We start from the raw sequence: 16,864 nt of genomic DNA on the forward strand, positions 1-16,864 counted from the left end.
ATATTAGGACACAAATCTGTACTTTTGCTCAACAAGAGGGAGAATCTTTATATAGGTATTTAGAAAGGTTCAATGACTTAATATATCAATGTCCTCATCATGGTTTAGAGATGGTTAGGTTAGTTCAGATCCTCTATGAGGGTTTAGATTATTCAACAACGACCATGGTTGAGTCCCTATGCACATGTGGGTTTGAGAATAAAACTGTTGATGACGCGATGACATTTATGAATGAAATCGCCGATAAAACCCAGCAATGGGAAAATAGTTGGGAACCCCAAAAAACAATTCTTCTAAGTAGAGGAAATGTCAATAGGGTAGAAGGATCTTATGAGTCAGATGCTAAAATAGCAGCCATAGCCAAAAGGTTAGAAGCCTTAGAATTAGGTCATTCTAGTGGTAATAGTGGTAGAATAGAGCCTTCTTGGGAAGGCCATACTGCTGAGGAGCAAGCCAATGCTCTTTATAACAACACTAGATTCGATAACCGTCAGAAGTTTGACCCATATTCAGAAACCTATAACCCGGGCTGGAGAAACCATCCCAACCTTTCTTGGTCTAAGGGCCAGAATCAAGGTCAGTCTAGTAACTCTCACGTTCCCCCGGGTTTTGGCTATAGTAAGAATCCTTCAGCACCGACACAGTTTCAGCACCCTTCGGATAAGAAGATTATGAGTTTAGAAGATTCTTTTGCTTTGTTAACTCGTAACACTGTGCAATCTCAGCAATCTGTCGCTCAAGGTTTAGAAGAAAATAAGAGAATAGGTCAGGCTAACTCTCGGGCTATTTCCGAGTTGAAAACCCAAGTTAGTCAGATAAATGAGTCTTTAAGAGAAAGAGGTAAGTTTCCTAGTCAAACTCAACCCAACCCTAGAGGAATTAATGGAATAGGTGAAAGACCATCCGACCATGTAAATGCTATTAAAACCCTTAGGAGTGGTAGAGTGATATACAACAAGGTTTCCATGCCTGATAGTGAACATGCTGTAGTTCACCCTTCTCAACCAGAAACTGAGGAGACTTATAGAGTCTCTAAAAATACCAATGAGGGTCATATTTAACCCGGCTTTGTTCCAAGAGCCCCATTCCCACAGCCGCTAGTTCCAATTAAGAGGGAATCCAATTATTAAAATATATTGGAGGTTTTTAAGCAGGTAACTATCAACTTTCCATTATTAGATGCGATTAAGCAGATTCCCGTTTATGCCAAGTTTCTTAAGGATATGTGTACGCGAAAGCGAAGACTTAGTGTCCAGAAGAAAGCCTTCCTAGCTAGTCATGTGAGTTCTATTATTCTGAATACCACTACTCCTAAGTATAAAGACCCAGGGTCCCCTACTATTTCTTGCACAATAGGTAAATACCGTGTCGAGAAAGCTTTGCTTGACTTAGGAGCCAATGTGAAATTACTTCCATACCATGTGTACCCTAAGCTAGGACTTGGTGAGATGAAACCTACCCAGATGACACTTCAGTTAGCTGATAGGTCCGTTAAAATTCCTCGTGGTGTGATCGAGGATGTTCTTATTGAGGTCGACAAGTTTATATATCCTGTGGATTTTGTTATTCTAGATACCCAACCTGTCCCTGACCCAGAGAACCAGATACCAGTGATTTCAGGCCGCCCGTTTTTAGATACATCCAATGCGATCATCAACTATCAAACGGTATTATGAATTTGTCTTTTGGTAATATGACTATTGATCTGAACATTTTTAATATTAGTAAGCTACCCTCTGAACTAGATGACTCGAACATAGAAGAGGTGAACATGATAGTAACATTAGTCGAGGAGTCATTACCAAACACTTTGTTAGAAAATCCATTAGAAAAATGCCTAGCTCACTTTGGGATTGATTTTGATGATGATAATGTGATTAATGAGGTAAATGCTCTGTGAGATTCAACCCCTTTCTTAGACACTAGTAATGGATGGAAATCTAAGTTCGAACTACTACCCGTTTTTAAGTCTACCCTAGTTCCTTCTTTAGAAGAGCCTCCTAAGTTGGACCTTAAACCATTACCAGATACCCTGAAGTATGTGTTTTTAGGCCCATCTGAAACTTTACCTGTGATTATAGCATCCGACTTGGATAGCGATCAGGAAAGTAGGCTAGTAACCGTCCTTCAAAACAACAAGGAAGCTTTAGGGTGGACCATAGCAGACATTAAGAGTATAAGTCATACTGATTGTATGCATCAGATCTATTTAGAGAGTGACACCAAACCTTCTAGGGAGATGCAACATCGACTGAACCCTAATATGAAAGAAGTAGTTCGAACCGAGGTTCTTAAGCTGTTAGATGCATGCATTATCTACCCCATTTCAGACAATAAGTGGGTCAGCCCCGTTCAAGTTGTTCCCAAGAAATCCGGTATTAATGTAGTTTAGAATGAGAATAATGAGTTAATCCCAACCCGGGTGACCATGGGTTGTTGTTCTTTATGTATTGACTATAGAAAATTGAACAAGGTCACTAGAAAGGACCACTTTCCCATTCCCTTCATCGACCAAATGCTAGAGGGATTAGCTGGACGTAGCACTTATTGCTTTTTAGATGGATACTGCGGTTATAATCAGGTTGTTATTGCCCCAGAAGACCAAGAGAAAACCACTTTTACATGTCCCTTTGGTACCTTTGCGTATAGATGCATGCCTTTCGGGCTATGTAATGCCCCTGCGACCTTTCAGTGTTGTATGTTGAGCATATTTTCTGACATGGTAGAACGGTTCTTAGAGGTCTTTATGGATGATTTTTCAGTGTTTGGTTCGTCTTTCAATGAGTGCTTGCATCATTTGTCATTAGTTTTGACTAGGTGTAAGGAAAATCATTTAGTGCTTAATTGGGAGAAATGTCACTTCATGGTTCGCTCAGGAATTGTTCTAGGGCATATTGTATCTTCGAAGGGTATAGAGGTAGATAGAGCCAAAGTTGACCTATTAAAACTTTGCAGGTCCCAAAAACCGTAAGAGATATTAGGTCATTCTTAGGGCATGCAGGTTTTTATCATCGATTCATTAAGGATTTTAGCTTGATTTTTAGACCTCTTTGCAATTTGCTTGCAAAAGACGTTAAGTTTGTCTTTGATGATGCTTGTTTAGAGGCTTTTGAGAATCTTAAGAATTTACTCGCTACCGCCCCCCATAGTCCAGGCACCCAACTGGAACTTACCCTTTGAGATTATGTGTGATGCTTCAGATTACGCTATTGGTGTTGTGCTAGGTCTGCGAGAAAACAAATTACTTCATGTGATTTATTATGCTAGAAAAACTCTGAATGATGCCCAGCTGAACTATACCACTACCGAGAAGGAACTATTAGCCATTGTGTTTTTCTTAGACAATTTTAGACCCTATCTCTTAGGTTCTAAGATCATAATATATACTGATCATGCTGCTTTAAAATATCATCTGTCTAAAAAGGATACGCAACCTAGATTGATTAGGTGGATCCTTTTGTTGCAAGAGTTTTCTCCAGACATTAGAGACAAAAAAGGTGCCGAAAATGTAGTAGCAGACTACTTGTCTAGGCTAGTTGTTGATTCCGCTGATGATTCCTTTCCTATAAGGGATAACTTTCCTGATGAACAACTGTTCTTTGTTACCCAATTACCTTGGTATGCAAATATAGTGAACTATCTTGTTACTGGTCGAATGCCCCAACATTGGGGTAAACAAGATCGTTCTAGGTTTTTAGCCGAGGTGAAGCACTTCTTTTGGGATGATCCTTATTTATTTAAGTATTGTCCCGACCAGATTATTAGGAGATGTATACCTGAGAGTGACCGGTCCAGTATTATTTCCTTTTGTCATGATAATGCTTGTGGGGGTCACTTTAGTGCTAGGAAGGTTGCTACTAAGATATTGCAGTGTGGATTCTATTGGCCTTCGTTGTTTAAAGACTCCCACAGTTACTGTGTTACTTGTGAACGTTGCCAGAAATTAGAACTATTTCCCGTAGGAACATGATGCCCTTGAACCCTATTTTTGTTATTGAGGTCTTTGATGTGTGGGGTATTGACTTTATGGGTCCGTTTTCTAATTCTTTTGGTAACTTATACATCCTTGTCGCTGTAGACTATGTCTCTAAGTAGATTGAGGCGATTGCGTGTAAGACTAATGACCATAGGGTTGTGATTGAGTTCTTGAAAGATAATACACTTACACGTTTTGGTACACCGCGAGGTATAATTAGTGATGGAGGGTCGCACTTTTGTAATGTACCTTTCAGGCTTTTGATGAAGAAATATGGTATTACACATAAGGTAGCTACCCCATATCATCCACAGACTAGTGGTCAGGTAGATGTTTCCAATAGGGAGATAAAGCGTATATTAGAGAAAACAGTTAATCCTAATCGGAAAGACTGGTCGTCTAGGCTTACTGATGCCTTATGGGCTTACCGTACTGCGTTTAAAACCCCCATTGGAATGTCACCTTATAGAATTGTGTATGGAAAGGCATGTCACTTGCATGTTGAGTTAGAACATAGAGCATATTGGGCTGTTAAGCAGCTAAATTTTTCACTAGACAAGGAAGGAGTCCATAGGAAACTCCAGCACAATGAGTTGGAAGAGATTCGTAGAGATGCATACGATAGTGCTAAGAAGTATAAGAATAAAATGAAACTTGTGCATGATAAGAATATTTTAAGAAAGTCATTTTCTCCAGGTCAAAAAGTTCTTCTGTATGATACCCGCTTGCATCTTTTCCCCGGGAAGTTACGTTCTCAGTGGACGGGTCCTTTTATTGTTCGCACTGTCTTTCCTCATGGAGCTGTTGAGATCGAGACACCAGATGGTAGTAGTTCTTCGAAGGTTAACGGTCAGAGATTGAAACCCTTTTTAGAGCCCTTTCCTACAGGTGATGTTGAGGAGGTCCCTCTGGAGGACCCTGTTTACCCTTGATTGACCATCGAGGAGATTGCATGTTGTATATTAGTTTTTGATTTCTTTCTTCACTCAGGTACTATCTTTCCGACTTCTCTATTTACTGATTCCTCAGGTTACCTTACTTTTTGGTATTGCTCTTTCATTAGAAACATTGAGGACAATGTTAGATTTAAGTTTGGGGGTGGGGAAGAAACTTTTTGTTAGATTTTAGTTGCAATAAATAAACTCCAGAGCCTAGAAATTTATGCTTATTAAGGTTGGCACTAACCAATCTAAGTGGATGGGAACATCTTGGTTGTAGGAGTTGAGGAACCAATCTGATTAGATGGAAACATCTAAAGAGTATATTCATAAAGCACAGAGCTAAGGTGTTAGAATTAAAAAAAAACATGGTAGTTTCGCCATATCCCGTTGAATCCTAATCCCTTCTGTCTTTATTTCTTAAGTGATTTGGTGGGGCACACGATTCAAGTTGTTACCATTACTAGGTGAAATAGAGTGATTGAGATACAAAAAAAAAGAGAATTGAGACCAGACCATCAGACAAACAGGAATAAATTCAATAAAGTCGACCACTAGTGCCCTTGTATATGCCAGTTGTGTTGACCTAGAGTTAGGTTTATCGACCACTGGTCCCCTTGTATATGCCAGTTGTGTTGATATTAGTCAGACCAGTATCTCAGTCCATTAGGATAGGTTCATCTTGGCAGAGGCCTTCAGACAGATATGGGAAACACCGTTCACTTTAAACCATCATTTTTCTCTACATCCATCTTCTTAATCTTTCCATGTGATTGGTTGACTTCAGTTATGATGTACAAAAACTATCTGAGTAGAGCTCTGTCACTTATATATGAATTTTAGTATGCTTGAGTGCAAACTCGTGTACAACAATTGGAATTTCGCATCAGAGTACTTCCTCCTTTAGTCAATGTTTGTATGCCAACCAAGGAGATTCTTTAGTGCCTTCCAAGGTTCTTCTTAGATAGCTAGGGTCTGGAGTAAAGCTTTTGTGGGTACACCTCTGGTAAACTCTCCCGAGACTATATCTCGGTCACTAGGGCCACTTAATGAGTTAGGCTTTTATTTTTATTAGTTTTGCTCGAGGACTAGCAAATAATAAGTTTGGGGGTATTTGATAGACACATTTTTGTGTCTAAGTTGTCCTCGATTTTTGTATTGTTAGTGCTCATTTTTGTACTTATTATGGTGTTCTATGTGTGTGTAGGTATTTTTGGGGAATAAACATTTTTGGAAAAATCGGCTCGAAAAGTTGTCTAAAGCACCGAGAGGACATTTGCTATGCGGACTCTCACTTTGGTTAAGAGGCACCTCAATTACTAAGGGGCGCATCAATCACTATTTGCACCCCAAGGCGTCACCTGCTAAACGCGCCCCCATCTCTGTTAGGGGGAGGTCATCTTCTTCATTCAAATTCCAAGTTTTGGCGGGAAAGTTTTGCAGCGGAAGAACATAATTAGGGTTAGTGGTTTGGGCGTGTATTAAGGAGATTCAATGGCTGAAACTATTTGGGATAGCTTAAATCAGATTACCTGGCATGGTATGAGCTTCAGAATCAACTGAATTGGGCTGGTTAGCCGTGTGGAAGATTTCCACGTAAAACCCGAGACTTCTGTTTCGGTATTGGAGGAGATTTGGCCGGATTCTTCACGTGATATGGATCAGTATAACCCGGTTTCGTCTAAATAGGGTAGGTATATGACTTGGATTAACTCAAAAAGAATATTTCCATGTAAAACAGAGAAGAAATATTCTCGGGATTTTTCGAGCCGCTTGCTGTATCTGCGTGTGACCTGAGTTTGTTATAATCCATCTGCTAAGTGTTTGGATGAAGAATAAATTATAGTGGAGTGTGTCAACTATATCCAGACGCGTGATAATGGAGAGAAGAAAAATATAAGGGAATAACATCTCGGAAAATTGCAGAGAGTGATTGTGGAAGATTTTGAAGTTATTGTTGATATTTGGAGGACCTGTTGAGTATATATAGAGGTCTGGGACATTGTCGAGAGGTACAGAGAGTTTGGGAAGGATTTGGAACATCACAGAGGCGAAATACGATCACCAGAGAAACCTGCTGCTGCCATTGAAGAACACGAAGAACATAAGACCTCAAGAAGCAGTCTTATTTGCTATAGTTTCAGCCACTGTTCAGCGACAGTCTTAGAGCTACAGTAACAGTGACACATCCTCTGTATCGTTCATTGGTTTGCAACAATTACAAGCGTTACAAACCCGATTTTGAATTATTTCTCCCTTTTCATCATTTGTAAATACCATTTGAGCAATGAAATCAACTTTTGAGCGTGTTTCCAACATGATAATGAGTTAAATCTCCCACGACCAAGGCAATGAGGAAGCTATTTACGCATGAATAATTGGTAACTATTTTATTTTCTCTAATTTATAATTTATAATTCACTCAATCACTGCTTTTGCAGAGTTTTAAATTGTTTGCATAATTTTCTTGATTAGTTGTGATTCAATCTGATAGGTTATACTTTGTTTAGTCAATTGATAATCTATGCTGGGAATACAATTGATATTTTGAGAATTTGCCTGATTATTTGTGAATTAAGAAATAAGGGACTTAAAAGATAATTAGAGTTTTGGATTATTTGCCATAATTTATTCATGTGTGATAGTGGAATCAGTGTCTTGGTTACTCCTAATAATCTTGAATTAAGTTTTGTTTGTTTTTAAATTTCATTAAATCTAAAATCTTTTGCTTTCACAAGTCTCAACGAACTTTTTACTACCACTCAATTGAAAATCACATCAACTTTTGGCGCCGCCGACGCGGACTTCTCTTTAGGCTAGAGTTTTTAGATTTTTTTTTTAGGTTTTTATTTGTTTTTCATTTTTATTTTATTTGTTCTTCTTTACGTTTTTGGGTTTTTGTCTTTTCCTTACAGATTTTGGAGTTTGGAGCGAAAGAAAAAATTGCCAAAGTTTTTGGTGGATACTTAAAGATTTGGAGTAAAAGCAAAGCGAAAGGAGCGAAAGAAAAGAAGAATAAAAATTAATTAAAAAAAAAAAGAAAAAGAGAGACAATTTTTTAGAATTTTTTTTTAGATTATCTTTTTCTTTTGCACATTATTTTTGGACTTCGGACTGTGGACTTTGGGACTTTATTTTTTTTTAAAAACCCTACGTAAGGGTGGTTTAAATATAAACTGTTTGCAGAGAAGGACGACGATTACGATATCGCCTCGGCTCCTCGGGTTCGTACATGACATAACAGTCGTGGCCCGAGTCGACTTCAGCGGTTCATCCCCCGTCTGGTACGGGAGGTAAGTTTGTCGAAACACTCGCGAATCCCCTGTCCGCGAGTTACTGTATTCCTTCGTTTGCATATATGCTGAGGATTTGAAAACAACTGCTTTAATTTCCTAGTAAAGGGGAAGGACTGGCCATATAAGATAAGGGTTCGGATTTCATTACCGTTCCCTTCTTGTCCTCCTTAGGAAAACGAAACCAAACGCGAACCTAAGCCTAAAATTTGACTAGAACGAGACCTATAAGGTAACGAGCTTAGTAGGAAAGTCATTCGAAAAATATTGGTTACTCTTTTAAGCATGCTTCAAAGTTCATGATGGTTTCTGTGAGTTTAATACGCCGCCTTGTAATGCCGGTGAGGCCTTGGGTATCAAAGCTCCACTGAGCTTCCCTCGTCTCGATTCAACTTACTTAAACTCGGATTGATTCCAGAGGGGTTTGCTTAAATTGTAACCAATTCCCTTTCGAAGGATTAGAAGTTGGTCTAGAAACAATCTAAGTGGAGCCATCATGCTTATTGTTTGCTAGATCTCAATAGGTTTGTTGTGGTGGAGTCAGCCTTGTTTGTGTTTGCATAAAACTTCCCTTCCTTTTAGGATTTCTTTCTTTTTCTTTTATTTTTCTAGTGTATGCCCAAGGTTATTAAAGAGCGGGCTTGGAAAAGAAACACTCTAGGTCGTTTGATTAGTGATAATCCTAGTAGTTCTTCTTGTGAAGGCGGGGAGCTCGAAGACTCTTCTTTTGAGAGCCCTGTCTTTGGAAATTTCAGCTTTGAAAACTTGAAAAATAGTGAAGAAAGTACTCCTAGTCATTTGGTAGTGCCAGAAATGGCAACTTTGAAAGCTTTATTAAATCCAACTAGGACCTCTCGTCCGTCTTGTATCAAGTTAGCTGAAACCGAGGAAAATTATGAACTCAAACCTGGGACTTTACAGATGCTCCCAATCTTTTTAGGAAAAGAGAATGAGAACCCCTATTTTCATGTTAGGGAATTTGAGGAAGTTTGTAGTACTCTGAAGATTAAAAACCTTAGTGATGATGCGTTGAAACTTAGGTTATTCCCCTTTTCCTTAAAAGATAAAGCCAAATCTTGGCTGTATAGTTTGGCTTCTGAGTCAATTGAAACCTATGACCAACTTACATTTGCCTTTATACAGAAGTTTTTCCCAAGACACAAAACAACGTCTATTAGGACACAAATCTGTACTTTTGCTCAACAAGAGGGAGAATCTTTATATAGGTATTTAGAAAGGTTCAATGACTTAATATCTCAATGTCCTCATCATGGTTTAGAGATGGTTAGGTTAGTTCAGATCCTCTACGAGGGTTTAGATTATTCAACAACAACCATGGTTGAGTCCCTATGCACAGGTGGGAGAATAAAATTGTTGATGGGGCGATGACATTTTTGAATGAAATCGCCGATAAGACCCAACAATGGGAAAATAGTAGGGAACCCCAGAAAACAATTCTTCTAAGTAGAGGAAATGTCAATAGGGTAGAAGGATCTTATGAGTCAGATGCTAAAATAGCATCCATAGCCAAAAGGTTAGAAGCCTTAGAATTAGGTCATTCTAGTGGTAATAGTGGTAGAATATATCCTTCTTGGGAAGGCCATACTGTTGAGGAGCAAGCCAATGCTCTTTATAACAACACTAGATTCGATAACCGTCAGAAGTTTGACCCATATTCAGAAACCTATAACCCTGGCTGGAGAAACCATCCCAACCTTTCTTGGTCTAAGGGCCAGAATCAAGGTCAGTCTAGTAACTCTCAGGTTCCCCCGGGTTTTGGCTATACAAAGAATCCTTCAGCTCCGGCACAGTTTCAGAACCCTTTGGATAAGAAGATTATGAGTTTAGAAGAGTCTCTTGATTTGTTAACTCGTAACACTGTGCAGTCTCAGCAATCTGTCGCTCAAGGTTTAGAAGAAAATAAGAGAATAGGTCAGGCTAACTCCCAGGATATTTCCGAGTTGAAAACCCAGGTTAGTCAGATAAATGAGTCTTTAAGAGAAAGAGGTTAGTTTCCTAGTCAAACTCAATCTAACCCTAGAGGAATTAATGAAATAGGTGAAAGACCATCCGAACATGTAAATGCTATTAAAACCCTTAGGAGTGGTAGAGTGATAGACAACAAGGTTTTCATGCCTTATAGTGAACATGCTGTAGTTCACCCTTCTGAACCAGAAACTGAGGAGACTGATAGAGTCTCTAAAGATACCAATGAGGGTCATATTGAGCCCGGATTTGTTCATAGAGTCCCATTGTCGTAGCTTCTAGTTCTAACTAAGTGGGAGTCCAAATTTAATGATATATTGGAGGTTTTTAAGGAGGTAAATATCAACCTTCCATTATTAGATGTGATTAAGCAGATTCCCGCTTATGCCAAGTTTTTTAGGATATGTGTACGCGAAAGCGAAAACTTAGTGTCCATAAGAAAACCTTCCTAGCTAGTCATGTGAGTTCTATTATTCAGAATACCACTACTAATAAGTATAAAGACCCAGGGTCCCTTACTATTTCTTGCACAATAGGTAAGTACCGTGTTGAGAAAGCTTTGCTTGACTTAGGAGCCAGTGTGAAATTACTTCCATACCATGTGTACCTTAAGCTAGGACTTGGTGAGATGAAACCTACCCAGATGACACTTCAGTTAGCTGATAGATCCATTAAAATTCCTTGTGGTGTGATCGGAGATGTTCTTTTAAAGGTCGACAAGTTTATATATCCTGTGGATTTTGTTACCCTAGATACCCAACCTGTCCCTGACCCAGAGAACTAGATACCAGTGATTTTAGGTCGCCCGTTTTTAGCTACATCCAATGCGATCATCAACTGTCGAAATGGTATTATGGATTTGTCTTTTGGTAATATGACTATTGAGCTGAACATTTTTAATATTAGTAAGCTACCCTCTGAACTAGATGACTCGAACATTGAAGAGGTGAACATGATGGGAACATTAGTCGAGGAGTCATTACCAAACACTTTGTTAGAAGATCCATTAGAAAAATGCCTAGCTCACTTTGGGATTGATTTTGATGATGATAATGTGATTAATGAGGTAAATGCTATGTTAGATTAAACCCCTTTGTTAGACACTAGTAATGGATGGAAACCTAAGTTTGAACCACTACCAGTTTCTAAGTCTACCCTAGTTCCTTCCTTAGAATATCCTCCTAAGTTGGACCTTAAACCATTACCAGATACCCTGAATTATGTGTTTTTAGGACCATCTGAAACTTTACCTGTGATTATAGCATCCGACTTGGATAGTGATCAGGAAAGTAGGCTATTAACCGTCATTCAAAACAACAAGAAAGCTTTAGGGTGGACCATAACAGACATTAAGGGTATAAGTCCTACTGATTGTACGCATCAGATTTATTTAGAGAGTGACACCAAACCTGCTAGGGAGATGCAGCTCCTTGTTTTCTGATCCTGGGCAAGATTTTGCTCTTGCTAATCCATGTCAAAATAATTACCTAGTTTGCCTAGGCTTAATTTCGACAAGCAAGGTCTGATATACTACTCAAGGCGCGAAACCCTAATTCTTGCAAGTTAGTTAGGGTAATTAATTGAATTCTATGTGTTGACACAGAGTTCTTTTAAGTTCGTTGCCAGAGAGCAACATGCTTTCTGATTGAATACTTTATGCAAAGACCTTATCCTTGATACTTGGAAATTCGTGCTACTCTGCTGCGAGTGAACACAAATTGTTATTCCATATCAACATTAAGGGTTCAGCTAGGGAACATAGCATAGAAAGCATTCAAAGAAACTTGTATTAATTGAATGTAGGAAAGGTGCCAAAATTTACAGAATACCTGAGATTTTTGCTACATGTACCATTCTGGGTAAATTTCATAAGAAAATATTGAGTTGCTCAATAAACGTTCCAGTGAAGAGGTTGACACTCATGGCTCCGTTCCCTTGCAGAGTGACGTCACATCAGATGCAAGGTTTTACAATTTTAACCCTAAGCTAAAAATCACCATCAACATTAAGTCCCCTGCTTAGCTCGGAACAATGACATTGTTGCGGGGTAAGCATGAGATGGTGACAGACAAGGATAAAATCGAAACAGTAAGTCATGAGGAGATTGTCAGGAAGATTTGGCTAACATTTATCAGGAGGCATGAAGAATTTGTGATCCTTGCATTGGCGGCTTTCCATAAATTCAGATTGGCCATGGGGTGTTGGCATCAGCGCTGCAACTTTGGCTACTGATCGGCAGAGGTGGCACTGCAACTTGGTCCGTATAAAGGTGAATGGCGCCGGCTAGCTAGGTTACATTAGTGCGGATATGGCGCTTCTTTGAACGGATAAGATGGCGCTACCTTGGCTGGTGAATATGGCGCTGCGTTGGCTTTGGAGAGGGCAGAGATGGCGCCGGATAGGAGTGGTAAGGATGGCGCTTCTTGCTTGGAAAGGTGGATGGTGATCTTTGCTTGGAAAGGTGGATGGCGCTGCTTTGGCCTGCTAGGGAATAGTGGGAACTGGCTTCAGTCCATGGAATGGTGGAAATTGGCTTCAGTCCGTGGAATGGTGGAAACTGGATTCAGTCCGCGGAATGGTGGAGACTGTCTTCAGTCCGTGGAATGGTGGAAACTGGCTTCGGTCCATGAAATGTGGAAATGGCGTTGCAACTTTGTCCATGGAACAATGATGATGGCGCTGCAACTTTGGCCACATACTATTGATGTTGGCGCTCATGGCGTTGGCGCTGGCTTGACCATGGAGTGCTGGATCCACGAAGCATTGGCGCTGGCTTGACCACGGAGTGCTGGAGCCACGAAGCATTGGCGCTGGCTTGACCACGGAGTGCTGGAGCCATGGAACATAGATATTTGCACAGTCTTGTTTGGATATGTAGCATGAGTGTGGTGTGCCCAATCATCTATTCCTGCTCATGGAGCAAGGAGGAATCTTTCTTATATTCAAACCCTAGAAACTTTGTTCCTATGAAAAGGAGTATCGACCCTCTTCTGTATTTTATTGCTCGTTCGGCTCCGTGCTTCGTCTTTAGCGTATGGATTCTCTTCGTTGTTTCTAGCGGTGATAGAGAGAGCATTAATGTCAACAAAGCAATCTCCAATAGTTATAATCAGCAGCAAGGCGATCCAGGAGAACTCAAAGTAGGTGCTCTCACATGTAGCCACCCAACAGTACCATCGATCTTCTCCAGAATGTGTAATAAGGTTCTAACTCCATAAAAATGCTTATCTAACCTCTCCAATGGATTTTAAAATTTACCAAACTCCATTACACTCTTGGTATGGATTGATGAAATATATGCTCGGCAATGATCATGTCAGGGATAATCTTGGAGATTGTGGTTGCGTTGTTGATCCATCCTTGACTTTAGGTTATGTGGTGCCTGGACTTTCTGATTGCGACGAAGATATGTTGTGGATGCTTGTATGGTCGAAATATTCTGGAACCATTGGGAGGATTATATATGAGTTGAGGCGCTCCGTTTGCCGATGTGCTGCTACCAGGACTTCATTCGAAGCAACATCCTTTGAACCATCTTCTGAATCTTGGACTATTGCTTGGAATGGGATGCGGTGAGCAGTCCCCAGTTATACTTCTGTTAGATCCGATGGCGTGGCCGGATATGTGAATGTATCTCCGTGGTGTGCTTTTGGGGTCTTTGATGCACGTGTACGACTTCATGTTGAGAAATTCTTGCGGCTCGTAAAACTTCGACAATGATGATGTTGAAATCAGAAATAACCTGGTTGAGGGCAGTGAAGGCATCCCATTCTGGTAGTCCCCATGTGTAATTATCCTGAGCCTATTTTCTCGTGGAAGATGTGTTTCTGCTGCATTCACTGGTAAGGTGGTGACTGCGTTTAAGCTTCTAAACATGAAGGAGGCTTCAGTCCCCAAGTGTAGCCTACTTTAATTGCATCGCCTTGAATCCACGCCTATGGGATTTGATACAATCTTATCATACTCTCCTGGATGTGATGTTGGGATGCTTGGAATATCACATGGATAGAACAATCTGGATAACAAAGAGGTAGTAGTGAGAGAGTTATATCGTTAATCGTGGCTCCCTCTGTTTCTTCAAGAAAATGTTTCGGCCGCATCTCTGAAGTTATCTCATGAATATTTGATTGTTGTCGGGGATGGACTGTGATGAGCAGTCTCCAGTCGCACTTCTCTTTAGTTACTGAAGTTGTTTTCTCTGAGTAGGCAAGGGATCCGTCGCGGCATCGTAAAGTGTTGCAGGCGCCTTCTATACATAGAAGTGATGATATTATTATGTTGTACCTTTGAAGAGTAGATGACCTTGTCATGGCTATGACTTTTGGTTGACCGTGTCTTCTGAGCTTTGACAATGAAGCGATTCCGTGTAGAGTCCCAGTCCCCAAGTTTGGTTTACGTGTTTCTATCTTGTATGGTCGGTGAGTTGACCATGATAAAGATATCATCTTGCATATGTACTGGTGGCTCCATTACTTCTTCCATGTGAAACTAAAATATAGAGAAATACGTATTACCTTTGTAGTGGTTGTTGTTATTGTGAACCTCTGGCTGGTATCAACAAACGAGCAACAACAGTTCTTGGCATTAGACGTGATCTGAAGAGACTACATTGTCGTGGAAACAAAATAGGTTGGAAGGAATTTCATGGGCGTCCATGGAAGCAAAGGGATTGGCTGGATGCGTAAGCGAGTAAACTTTCCACGAACACGAGCTTTGGAGAGATGGATCAAAAAGTGGACACAACTACGAACCTTGGCTGGTTGTGATCACGATCCTTGACAGGGAGGAGTGACGACTTCTGGGGAGAATGTTGAAGCGACTTCTGGAGCGAAACGTTGAAGTGGGGCGGCTTCTGGATTTGGAAGCGGAGTGACTTCTCGACAAAATGTTAAAGAGGATTCTGGAGAGAAACATTGAAGCGGAGCGGCTTCTCGAGAGAATGTCGAAGCGGCTTCTGGAGCGAGACGTTGAAGCGGAGCGGCTTCTCGAGAGAATGTTGAATCGGCTTCTAGAGCGAAACATTGAAGCGGAGAGGCTTCTGGATCTGGTAATAAGAGGCGTCACGTCAGAGGGGATGCTTCTGGTATTGCTGGTATTGGTGGTAGAGGATATAACGCTATGGTGTTGGTCATTCCCTTTTTGCTCTCGTCCGATACGGCTATATACTCTATTCTCTTAGGGGTCTCTCCATAAAACTGAATTTTCAGGTTGCAAATCCAAGTTTATTATGTGACGAAATCCTGGCCGCGAGAAGTCCCCAGTTGCCCTTTATTGTCTGAGCAAATTACCTTCAGGTCGCTTGTATCAGAAACTATCAAAAGCAGCGTCATTGCTCGGTTTGGCATGTGCACTTGAGGAGGAGACTTGCGAGATGAGTCACAATATGATCTGTAGCAATAACTTCCTGTCTTTCCATCAAATCAGCAATGGTAATGGGTAATAGGCTTGCTATGGCTCCTCCGGTCTCTCGTCCTGATGGTGGAGTAGCAGCAACTCTGGTGACGGTTGGTGGTGTCATAATTCAAGAAACGTTGGGGGTGGTGGCAGCGGCTCTGTCTCTGGTGACCGGAGGTGTAACTCCTGAACGAACATTTTCCGTACCGCTGGTGTTGACCGGTGGCGTATTAATGCCACTGGAAGGAACGTTAATACCGAGGATGATTTCAGCACTAGTGTTTTCAGGGTTTGTTGCTAATGCGGACCTGAGTTCTACCATCTTGAGATCGGGATTGAAAAATGAAATTGGAAATTAAAAATTGATATTGCAACCGAGAGATTAATCTCCCATTGTGGTCGCCAATTGTCTGTGGGTGAAAACTGTTTCTGCCGATTTTGGTAAATTCGTGTGTGTGGATGAGAAATGAGTCTAGACCCCAAACAATGCACTGCACGGAGTACCTTTGATTCGAGAGATAAATCTGTAATATCCTGGCTTAAACCAAGAAATGTCCGTTCCAGGCTTGCTCCGGTCACAAAGTGAAGGAGAAGGGTTGGTCTTAGAGAGGGAAGCGACGAAAGTGTTGAGACCAGAATAGTTGATTTTGAAGGTGTGGTTGTTTACGACTTGTATCAGAAAGTAGAACTGGATAGCAAGATGGAAAGCTAGCAGGTGATTTCTTGATACTGTGTTGTTATCTGACCAAAACTTGTTTTTTGGTAGAAATAGGTGAAACCTATTTATACAAGTCGTAGTAAAACGTACTCCGATCTCGTAGGAAGTGGAAATGATTGAGTAGTGGAAGAGTGGAGTAACGGGTAACATCAGAATTTATGATTCCATGATGAAGGAAATGTTTACACCATTACTTCTTACCATTACTAACCATCTTTCTTCATGACACTTTCTTGTAACGGGCGTATTGCACGCGCGCGCTGTAAACCGCCATACCAATACCCTGATGAGTATCCCCCAGTTTGTGACATGTTTGATGTCTCGAGTGTTTTCGTGGAAAACATGTAGCACTTTTCTACGTGTGGAAAGTTAAAATCAAGAGGCTTGCCGCAGGAAAATAGCATGCGATGCTATTAGGCTTGTCTTGGCTGGTCTCCTGAAACTTGCCACAAGTCTGCCGGCTCGGTGGCAAACTTTGATAGCTGAGATTTCATCTCATGATGAAGGTTAGCCGTTGATTATGGCTACCTTATGTTGGCGCCTGGTAATAGCGCAATGG

General features: G+C 40.7%; 1 non-coding gene across 1 annotated transcript; it reads right to left on the reverse strand.

Moving 5' to 3' along the window:
- On the reverse strand, positions 1-106 carry LOC113354753. Its single transcript, XR_003361985.1, has one exon. It is a non-coding gene; the product is annotated as a small nucleolar RNA R71 (small nucleolar RNA).
- Between the last annotated feature and the right edge of the window lie 16,758 nt (positions 107-16,864).

This window comes from Papaver somniferum, chromosome 2, assembly GCF_003573695.1.
Source record: "Papaver somniferum cultivar HN1 chromosome 2, ASM357369v1, whole genome shotgun sequence".
NCBI classification, from domain to species: domain Eukaryota; kingdom Viridiplantae; phylum Streptophyta; class Magnoliopsida; order Ranunculales; family Papaveraceae; genus Papaver; species Papaver somniferum.